At 37.6% G+C, this 12,234-nt stretch overlaps 1 protein-coding gene across 4 annotated transcripts in view; it reads left to right on the forward strand.

The window, feature by feature from the left end:
* STAG1 (stromal antigen 1) overlaps window positions 1-12,234 on the forward strand; it is a 520,715-nt gene that overhangs the window by 198,972 nt on the left and 309,509 nt on the right. The window lies entirely within an intron of this gene.

Here is a 12,234-nt window from a genome sequence, read left to right on the forward strand (position 1 = left end):
TTCTCTTCTATCTCATTCACTCAACAGATACTATTAAATATTCCACAAAAGCACAGTTTTATTGGCTTCTTACTAATTCATTATAAGGATAAACCATAATTAGTTTTACCATTCCTTTAGTGGTTCTTTACATTTTTTTTTGCTATTATAAAATTTATTCATCATTCATGTTTATATTATACATACTTGTGCATTATAAAATAGTAGAGGTAGAATTATTTAGTTATAGGATATTTTTAACTATTGTGGTGCATAAATACTACATTACTGTCCAAAAAATTGTACCGTTTTATCTTTCGCCAGAAGTCTACCAGAACGCTTTTCCTTTGAGCAGTAGTATCGATTACGTAGGAGTCCTGGGGTGGTGCAAACTGTTAAGCCTTTGACTACTAACCAGAAGTTGGTGGTTTGAACTCACCCAGAGGTGGTTGGAAGAAATTCCTGACGAGCTGCTTCCAAAAGGTCACAGCCTTGAAATTCAATCTGTGGAGCGCAGTTCTGCTGTGCAACACATGGGCTCTCCATGAGTCAGAATCAACTTGATGGCAACGGGTGGTAGTGGTGGAACCAACTGGGTATTTTATAGTTAAGAATTATTTGATAACATAGGTGGAAAATGGTAATTCGTTATTATTTTACTTTGCATTTCTTTCATCAGTAATGATTGAAAATGTTAAATCTTTTTATTTGCTCATTTTGGTATTTCATTTTTAACTTCATTTTGAAATGTTTTTAGGTAATTTATGAAAAAAATTACTTTTAAACAATTAAAAGCAGGTAACTTGTCATTAGAATACTTTCTATTTTTTAACCCATTTCCATTGAGTCGATTCTGACTCATAATGACCCTGTAGGACAGAGTAGAACTGTCCCATAGGATTCTCAAGGCTGTAATCTTTATAGCAGACTGCCTCAGTTTTCTTCTGTGGAGTGGTGGAGCGTTTGGTGGGTTCCAACCACTGACTTTTCAGTTAGCAGCTGAGTGCCCTTTTTGAAGCTCTTAAGTGTGTTCAACATTTATTGCTTTTTATGTATTTCATCGAGTTGTTTAGATTGATGTGTTCGAGAGCTTTGGAATTTGTGTGGGCATGGGGAGAGGTAGGGGAGTAGGATGATACTAAAAGAAATATTGAATTCCTAGTTATCCAAATCAATAGACAATCTATAAAGTACATTTTTAAAAAACCCCACCAAATCTGTTGACATTGAGTCGATTCCGACTCATGGTGATCCCATGTGTTACAGAGTACAACTGCATTGTAGGGTTTTCTTGGGTATAATATTTACAGAAGGAGATCACCAGGCCTTTTGTATATATAATTTAAAAATAAATAAATGACCTCTAACCATTAAGCTTGATGATTTCTTCGTTGTACTTTAATAGAAGAATGGTGAACAAGCTAGAGAAATATTATTTTGCAGAAAAACTGCAAAGTGATGAACAGGATTGGCTTAGGGTACAGAAACAGGTCCCTGTTGCCAGGAGTTTGGCTCTTGTGTCTTAAAGGACTAAAATTGCTCCATAAAGAACATAAGGGAATAGAGTCAGGCTTACTACATGAAGTTAGGGCCTAACATGAATCTCTCTGTTTGTAAAGGTGGGTGAAGAAAGCTGCTGATAACTGCTGAAATAACGGCTTCCCATCTGTGGGTGAAAACATGAAAAAACAGGAAAATGGAGAAAGTGCATTTTTATGAAAAAATTTAAAAATTGCGCTTCAGTATTTTGCTTTCACTTTTTCAGATAAAACTTTATATTTTGTATATATAAAATAATCTTAATGTACGTGGGTATTAACTCATGGTATCTGCATTTGTGCAGAGTAGAGCTGCTCCATAGAGTTGTCAAGGCTGTGGCTTTCGGAGGCAGATTGTTAGTCTTGTCTTCAAACCGCTTATAATTTAGCTAGTTGCCAGAAGTTGGAATTGACTCAGTAGCAACTAATAACAACATAGCTATTAAAACTCAACATCAGCTTTGACATGAACAAAATCTTATAATCATCTATATTTGAAACAAAATATTGACTGCTCTAAGTTTTTCTCTTTTATTCAATGTATTTTATATTCTTCATCAACATTACTCTTCCCTAATGCACCACTTCTTACTTTGACCCTCCTGCTTAAAATCTTGTGGGTGCACATTTTCTAAGTGGTAAAGATTAGACTTAGTAGTCAGGACTCTGGTGCTTTCCATAATTTGGTTTTAACCCGTGTTTTCAGTTTTTTCTCACTGTTCTACAGAAATCTTCCTCGGGCTTTAAAAAAAAATTTTACTGGACTTTTTTATTGTTCATATTTTTTCCTTCCCAGTTACATTCAGATTAATCTACAAAGTTCTGTAATTTTTTTTTCACTCACCATTCTATTGTGATCATCTCTTTTCTATGAATTTACCTTATGTTTTTTATTATTTGTGTAGTGTTCCTTAACATGGCTGGGCTATGATTTATTTAAACAATTTCTTTCACCCGAGCTGTTTGCAGTTTTGTTCTAGTAAAAGCAGCACTCCTGTGAATAACCTTATACGTATATGTGTACACACACACACACATATATATTTCTAAAATGTATATGTGAAAGTATTTTTTAAAATAAATTCCTGAAAGTGGTTGCTGGGCAAAGGGAATGCATGTTTAAAATATTAATGAGAATCCCATTGAAGATGACACATATTTTTACTATTTATCACGTCCTCATTTTAAATGTAAAGTAACAATAGGTAAAATATCAAAAAGAAGATACAAACAGATATCACTGAGTTTAAAAACAAACTAAATATTTATGTGGCCTGGATAGAAGAAAAACTGCAAAGTGATGAACAGGATTGTCTTAGGGTACAGAAACAGGTCCCTGTTGCCAGGAGTTTGGCTCTTGTGTCTTAAAGGACTAAAATTGCCCCATAAAGAATATAAGGGAATAGAGTCAGGCTTATTACATGAAGTTAGGGCCTAACATGAGTCTATTTGTAAAGGTGGCTGAAGAAAGCTGGTGATAGCTACTGCACAGGTTAAGGCTTATGTTTAGGATGATCATATCTCAGGTTGTCCTGGGTTCTCCCACTTTAGGCCTATTGTCCCAGTGTAGTTATTAATAGAGAATCTTTTAATACTCAAAAGGGTGCTAGTTTAGATAATAACATACTAAAACCTCACTTAAAGGCATTCAAGGGGTGAAGAAAGAGAGAAGACAGAAAATTGCCCTTATAACCAGGACCTGAATTGAAATATCAGTTGATTTGATTGGTGACTGGGTCTGTAAAAATCCCCAATATTATCTTAGGGCAGAAGTTCTATAATCTGGTGTGCAGTGAAGTTCCCAAGACAAACAATTAATCATAAAAACACTCAATGGGAAGGGATGAGTAGTAAAATAATAAATATGTTTAAGATGTTAAAAGGAATGAAAGAAGAAATTGCACATAATACAAAAAGAGGGTATAAATAAAACAAGGATAGGAAAAAGGAATAGTCTTAAAAATTCAAAGTAAATAGTTGAAGTAAAAAACCCAGGAAATTAGTTTTACTGTGGAAAAAAGCTAGCTTGGATGCCATCAAAGGGAGAATTAATGAATTTGTATTCATTAGGCATTCACTTAACAACGTAGCCCAGGGAAATAAAGAGGTAAAGAAATACAAAAGAGTGATCAAGAGACTTTGGGGTGGATTGAAGGGTTCCAATATGCCAGGGGACTAGATCGGAGGGAACAGAACAGATGCAGTTTTTAAAGAGATCATTTTGGAGAAATTCCTGGACACGTGTCCTCTGATCCAAGTGTGTTCTCAAGAGTGAGCAATAAAAGTAAAAATAATTATGCATCCGTAAATAGTATGCTGTAATTACAGAATATTCAAAATCAGAAGAAAATATTGAAAACTCTGACCATGGAACGTCTGACCCTGCTCTCTGACCACATTGTATGTTAAAATGCATAATAAAATAAATTCCCCTTGTAAATTGCAATGTACTTGTAGTAACTCATGTGTTAAAGAGGAAATAAAAAGAATGGAATCACAAAATATTGAGAATACAAACATTAGTGAAAATAATATATATATCACAACTTGGTGGGGCCAGCCAAAGCACTACTTAAATAAATATAAAGTCTTAAATGTATTAATGTTAAGCTTTTAACAGTAGGAGCTAGAAAAAGAAAAATAATAAACCTAGAGAAATTAGGAAGAAAGGAATAATTAAAGTAGAAATTAAATAAGAAAAGAAATGATAGAGAAGCAATTTCAGTTCAGTACATAGCCCTGCTGGTACAGTGGTTAAGAGCTACTGCTGCTAACCAAAAAGGTCCACAGTTTGAATCCACCAGCTACTCCTTGGAAACCCTATGAGGCAATTCTAACCTGTACAGGGTTGCTGTGAGTTGGCACTGACTTGAAGGCACCTAACAACAACTACAAAATAGACATATAGATGCCTCAGGAGACAGACCTGGTGACCTGCTTCAAAAAGCTTACAGTCTTGATAGCCCTATGGAGCAGTTCTACTCTGCACACATGGGGTTGCTACGAGTTGCAATGGCAACTAACAGCACAACAAGGTTTTATTTTAGGAATGCAAGGATGGTTGAACATTAGAAGATCTTTTAGTAAAATATGCCAAATAATCAGATTAAAAAATTAAAACCAGTTGCTCTCTAGTTGATTCCAACTCATGGCGACCCCATGTGTGCAGAGTAGAATTGCACTCCATAGGGTTTTCAAGGCTGTGACCTTTTGGAAGCAGGTCACCACACCTTTCTTCCAAGGCACCTCTGGGTAAGTTTGAACAACCAACATTTGAGTTAGCCTAGCACTTAACCATTTGCACCATGAAGGGACTAATAATCAGATTACAGGAGGAAAAAAAAAAATTACCTGAATTGATAATAGAATGTTTAGAAAAAAACATTTGATAAAATATAGTTGATATCTATGATAAGCAAAAACTCTTGATAAATCAGGAGCCAGAGGGAACTTCCTTAACTTGATAAAGGTTATCTCCTATGACATCATTTTAAACAGTGAAATTTCTATAAATTCCCAGGAATAAGCATTAAGAATTCTGTTCAGCCTTTGCTATACTGGAACACCTAGCAAATACACTGAAGCAAAAAAAAAAAAGCCAAAACAATGGAAAATGAAGATACAGAATTATCCATATATGCAGAGAATACAATAATAGAAATGTCATGAGAAACCAGAGACTACTAGAACTCATAAGAGTATTCACCAAGGTTCCTGAACAGAAAATTAACACTGTAACAAAAAATAAAAACAGTAACCTTCTGCATAGCAGTAATAATCTGAACATGTAATAGGAAATAAATGCCTGTTCAAAAGAGAAGCAAAAGGAATGAGGAACTAAGGAAAAATAAAATAAAATTTGGGGTGGAACAGAATAAAATACTATTTCATACTTACCATATTGAGGAGCAGGTCACTGGGTGGAGCAAGCAGTTTGTACTTGATTATAACCTGAAGGTTCGTGGTTTGAACCCACGTAGTGGTACCATGGAAGAAAGACCTGGTGATCTGCTCCTAAAAATTACAGCTAAGATTTACTGGCCTGACAGAGACTGGAGAAACCCTAAGAGTATGGCCCTTTGACACCCTTTTAGCTGAGTAATGAAGTCACTCCTGAGGTTCACCCTTCAGCCAAAGATGAGACAGACCGTTAAAACAAAAGGAGACTAAAGGGGCATACCAGCCCAGGAACAAGGATGAGAAGGCAGAAAAGGACAGGAAAGCTAATAATAGGGAACCCAAGGTCAAGAAGGGGGAATGTTGACATGCTGTGGAGTTGGTAACCAATGTTATAAAACAATATGTGTACTAACTGTTAAATGAGAAGCTAGTTTTTTCTGTAAACTTTTGTCTAAAGTACAATAATAAAAAAAGAAAAATTACAGTTCAGAAAACCCTGTGGAGTTATTCTGCTCTAACACATGGGGTCGCCATGGGCTGGAATTGACTCCACAGCAAAACTTTAGCTTTTTTTTTCTTTTAATACTGAGGAACATTAAAAAGCTGGAAAATAACAAAGACTAAGCAAGAATATAGAACAGTGACTAGTGGGACTATAAATCTGCATAACCACTTTGGAGAAAATTTTGGCAATTTGAGGAAAATTGAATGATTTACTATCCAGTTTCATTCATTCAGTAAATATTCAGTGAGTACCTACACTTTTTTTGTTTTACTGAGAATACAGAGTTGAAAGAAAATGATTCAATTCCTTGATGTGACCTCTTGAGAAATTCTTGGACATGTCTATAACAGAGGCATATACAAGTATGTTTATTGCTGCTTTGTTTGCAATAGCAAAAAAAAATGTTAAAAAAAATCTAAATGGTTATGAACAGGACAATTGAGAAGTAACATTTAGTACATTTAGAAGCTTAAAATTCTCTAAAATAATAAAATGTATGAACTAGAGCTGTAGTTACCATTATGAATAAGTTTCAGAAATGTGTTTTGAAGGGAAAAGCAAGTTGCAGAATGTTAAAGTGTGATACTATGTATATAAAACATGAACAGTGCTAAGTTTATGATATTAATCACTAAGAAGGATAGAAAAGAAAGAGAATAGGACCAGAAAGGTGTATGTCAGATGCTTCAGCTATCACTGAAAGAGAAGCAAAACCAAAAGAAGGAGGAACAAATGTGACAGGAAAATATTAAGTGTTGCCGAAGGAAGGTGTTCTATACCTTCTTATGTGTCTTGTTGATTTTATTATTTGATTAAAAAAATGCTTCCCAAAAGGGAAGGAAATATTGTTAGTCAAATTTCTTTGGCAAATGACTATATCACAATCCCTCTTGGACAGGTGAAGAAGGTAGAAGCTTTTGGTAACTTTTGTGTTGAAGAACCTGGGTGCACCCTACAAACTCTTGATCACTACAACTATTTATGGCCACTTTGTCTTTTCTCCCTGTCGTGATTGTAAAGAATCAAATTTCATTAGCTTAATAGATAACTTACATACCCCTTCTAGAATTAAAGGCTGTGCTAAGTAGTTCCTGTACGTACTGAAATAAAAATGCAGTTCTGCCCTCAAGGAACATAGTCTGATGAGAAATAGATGTGATATAATATCTGAATAAGAGAAACAGAGAGGATTGAGAACACTGAAAATTCATATAGGCCTGCCTAAAGAACAGGATCATGGAAGGCTTGCCAGAGCAGTAGATAAAACTTGAACTGAGGTTTGAAAGATGAGTAGGAATTAGGCAGTAGCAGAGAGCATATGATGGTCTAGGAAAAATAGTTAATACCACCCATGACAGGTGTCCAAGGATAAGTGGTACCTTCTAGTCCTTAGAACCAAAAGCATTGGGTGCCCATGGCCCGGCTGCAGAACCCACCTACCCCTGCACTCTAGGGAACAGGGATGCGCTTTCTCACAGATGCTCAGGGGACAGTTGACAGCCCCCTGCCTTGTTCAGAGCATGACCCCCTGATGCAACCAGATACCTGTACCTACACCGATCACTCCTGCCCCTCTAAGACTGTAGGACAGAGCCTGCGCTACACACTTGATGACCAACTGCCTGTACACCGGAGCTGAATCCATAAAAGAAAAGTGAAAGGACTCTTAGGCTAATAATATACCTGGTAACAGCTCCAGCCATCTGATGACAGGACTTCAGAGCTTCAAAGGTCAAAATAATCAAGCTAACTCACTCAAGCAGCCTATTTGAGCATATCAAAACAAAACAAAGCAAGAAGCTAGGATACAGTAAGTGGACGTAAAGTAAACTAATATAGTAACTTATAGATGGCTTAAAGACAATAGTCAATATCAAATCACATAAAGAAGCAGACCGTGATTGCTTCAGCAAGCTCTCAAAACAGAGAATTAAGGAATCTTACAGATGAAGCTGTCTTCCAGGAATTACCAGATGCAGAATGCAAAAGATTAATGTACAGAACTCTTGAAGACATCAGGAACAAGATCAGGAAGGAGATCAGGCACTACGCAGAGCAAGCCAAGGAACACACAGATAAAGCAGTTGGAGAAATGAAAAAGATTATTCAAGAACATAATGAAAAATTTAATAAGCTGCAAAAATCCATAGAGAAACAGGAATCAGAAATTCAGAAGATGAACAATAAAACTGCAGAATTAGTGAGATTAAAGATAAAACACTTGCCGCCAACATATTCGAAGGAAAATCAAGTAACAGAATTAAAAAAAAATGAAGAAACCCTGAGAATCATGTGGGACTCTGTATCAAGAGAAATAACCTACGAGTGATTGGAGTACCAGATCATGGAGAGATAACAGAAAATTCAGAGAGAATTGTTGAAGATTTGTTGACAGAAAACATCCCTGATATTGTGAAAGATGGGAAGATATCTATCCAAGATGTTCATCAAACTCCACATGAGGTAGATGTTAAAAGAACGTCACCAAGACATAATCAAACTTCCCAAAACCAAAGACAAGGAGAGTCTTTAAGAGCAGCTAGGGATAAACGAAAAGTCACCTACAAAGAATAGTCAATAAGAATAAGCTCGGATGACTTGGCAGAAACGAGGCAGGCAAGAAGGCAATGGGATGACATATAAAGCACTGAAGGAAAAAAATTGCCAGCCAAGAATCATATATCCAGCAAAACTGTCTCTCAAATATGAAGGTGAAATTAGGACATTTCTAGATAAACAGAAGTTTAGGGAATTCATAAAAACCAAACCAAAACTACAAGAAGTACTAAAGGGAGTTGTCTGGTTAGAAAATCAATAGTATCAGATATCAACCCAAGACTAGAACACCGGACACAGCAACCAGATATCAACCCCAGCTAGGGAAATCACAAAAATAAATCCAGTAAAAAAATGCTCAAAACAGGGAAATAGCAATGTCATTATGTAAAAGATGACAACATTAAAACAATAAAGAGGGACTAAAAAATGTAGTCATAGATCTTTCATATGGAGTGAAGGTCATGGCAATATAAAGCAATAAAAGTTGGATTTTACACTTTGAAGAGTGGCACCTGGGGTCTTGAATGCTAGCAAGCAGCCATCTAAGATGCATCAATTGGTCTCAACCCACCTGGATCAAAGGAGAATGGAGAACACCAAGGACACAAGGTGATTATGAGCCCAAGAGACAGAAAGGGCCACATGAACCACAGACTACATCATCCTGAGACCAGAAGAACTAGATGGTGCCCGGCTACAACCGATGACTGCCCTGACAGGGAACACAACAGAGAACCCCTGAGGGAGCAGGAAAGCAGTGGGATGCAGACCCCAAATTCTCAAAAGACCAGACTTAATGATCTGACTGAGACTAGAAGGACTGTAGTGGTCATGGCCCCCGGACCTTCTGTTGGCCCAGGACAGGAACCATTCCCAAAGCCAACTCTTCAGACATGGATTGGACTGGACAGTGGGTTGAAGAGGGATGCTGGCGAGGAGTGAGCTTCTTGGATCGGGTGGACACTTGAGACTGTATTGGCATGTCCTGCCTGGAGGGGAGATGGGAGGGTGGAGGGGTTTGGAGGCTGGTGAAAAGGACACGAAAAGAGAGAGTGGAGGGAGAGAGCGGGCTGTCTCCTTAGGGGGAGGGTGATTGGGAGTGTGTAGCAAGGTGTATATGGTTTTTTGTGTGAGAGACTGACTTGATTTGTAAACTTAAAACACAATAAAAATTATAAAAAAAATAGTTGGGTTTTAGAAACAAAGCTTCCCCCCCAAGGAAAGAAAATGATCAGAAAATATTCCCTGTGTTATCTTTCTCTTTCCAAATCATACTTAAATGGATGAAACCAGTTTTTCTTTCAAAGACAGCTGCCAAAAACAAATAGAAGACCAAATTTTCTCACTAAGTATACTTCGTATAGGCTGACTTCGATTCCTTATTCACACACGTAATTGTTATCGGGATACTAAGATCAAAAGGAGTTTTCTTAGCATTAATCAACTGTAACTGTATATTAATAGATCATTTGATTAAAATGGAGCACTTCCTTTCCCTCTGTCTTAGTCATCTAGTACTGCTGTAACAAATACCCCAAGTAGATGGCTTTCATAAACAGTAGTTTATTCTCTCACAGTCAACTAGGTAAGAAATAGTCCAAATTCAGGGTGTCAGGTCCAGGGGAAGGCTTTCTCTTTTGGCTCTTGTCATGAATCTTCCCCTGGACTAGGAGGTTCTATGCACAGGAACCCCGGGTCCAAAGGACACGCTTTGCTCCCAATGCTGCTTTCTTGGTGGCATGAGTTCCCCATGTCTCTCTGCTCTCTTCTTTGTTTTATATCTCAGGAGAGACTGACTCAAGACCCAAGGCAATCGTGTAGATTGAGACCTGCCTCATTAACATATTTGCTACCTATCCCACCTCATTAACAGCATGAAGGTAGGATTTACAACACATAGGAAAATCACATCAGATAACAAAATCGTGGACAAACACACAGTACTGGGAATCATGGCCTAGCCAAATTGATATACTTTTGGGGGGGACACAATTCAACCCATGACACCCTCCTAAGATTGGAAACCTCATAAAGGCAAGTGTCATGGATTGAAATTATGTCCCCCGAAAAATGTGTACCAATTTGGCTGGGCCACGATTCCGAGTATTGTGTGATTTTCCTGTATGTTGCACATCCTGCCTCTGTGATGTCAATGAGGGGAGATGGGTGGCAGTTGTGTTAGTCCTGTGAGGCAGGACTCAATCTACAGGATTGAACCTCTAAGTTCCTGCTAATAAAGATACGCATAAATGATGACAGGAGTGGCCAGAAACTGGTGAAGTCTAGGAAGCATATTTTCGTGAACATTGAGTGCCTATACAACCCTAAGTATAACAGAAAGAGCGTTTAAAGAACCACCAGTGCATCGGATGTCCTTGTGCTAGCAGGTGGCATCCATGATTTGGACGAGGAAGACTGAGTCTAAACATAACACCCTTGTCACTAAGTATCCCTGTCAGGACACCTGTGCCTTTAAACTGTCATACTGGAGAGGGGAGCTGCAGTGGCTCTTTTTTGACCGCTACATGCTACATTTCAAGTGTATGGCTGTTTTGCACTACATGCAGTCCACCATCTATATCGTGCTGCAGCAGAAACCTCACAGAAGGCCTTTGATAAGGTATACATTTCCTGACTGCCTATTTTGAGAGAAGAGCTAAGGATGAATCTCTGTTCCTGGGCTGTGGCATTCTTAGTATGCAGTTGTGTGGAGGCCCCCTGCTATCTCTATGTAGATAAGAAATCTACTCTACCACCTCTCCTGAAACATTTGTCTGCTAGCCTCAGTGTTGTCATTGTGGTGATTCTGGTGGCCATTATTGTTAGCATTACAATCCTGGTGACCACCATTAGGAGGAGTTGGAGAACTACAAGAAAGTAGAGATAAAGGATTGGGAGACTTGACTGTATAGCCAAGCTTATAGGTTGTAATGGGGAAGATTTTTACCAGCTTCTGCAATCTGAAATTGATCGAACATTCAATCAAGATGCAGTGATAATTACTGGTGATTAGAATGCAAAAGTTGGAAATAAAGAAGGATTGATAGTTGAAAAATATGGCCTTGGTGATGCCAACAACACCAGAGATCACATGATAGGATTTTGCAAGACCAATGACTTCTTCATTGCAGATAACCTTTTTCGTCAACATAAATGGTTACTATACATGTGGGGACTGTACACATGGACCTCACAAGATAGAAAACACAGGAATGAAATTGACTAATTTGTGGAAAGAGACGATGGAAAAGCTCAATGTCATCAGTCAGAACAAGGCCAAAGGCTGACTGCAGAATAGACCATCAATTGCTCATATGAAAGTTCAAGTTGAAGCTGAAGAAAATCAGATAATTCCACAAGAGTCAAAATACGACCTTGAGCATATCCCATCTGAATTTGGAGACCATTTCAGGAATGGATTTGACCTGTTGAACACTAGTAACGGAAGACCAGAGGAATTGTGGGATGACATCAAGGACATCATACATGAAGAAAACAAAAGGACACTGAAAAGACAGGAAAAAAGAAAAGACCAAAGTGGTTGTTCAGAAGAGACTCTGAAACTTGCTTTTGAATGTAAAGTAGCTAAAGCGAAATGATGACGTAAAAGAGCAGAACAGAAGATTTCAAAGGGCAGTTCAAGAAGACAAGGTAAAATATTATAATGAAATGTGCAAAGTCCTGGAGTTAGAAAACCAAAAGAGAAGAACTCGCTTGGCATTTTTCAAGTTGAAAGAACAAGAAAAAATTCAA

This window comes from Elephas maximus, chromosome 26 (assembly GCF_024166365.1).
Source record: "Elephas maximus indicus isolate mEleMax1 chromosome 26, mEleMax1 primary haplotype, whole genome shotgun sequence".
Taxonomy (NCBI): domain Eukaryota; kingdom Metazoa; phylum Chordata; class Mammalia; order Proboscidea; family Elephantidae; genus Elephas; species Elephas maximus.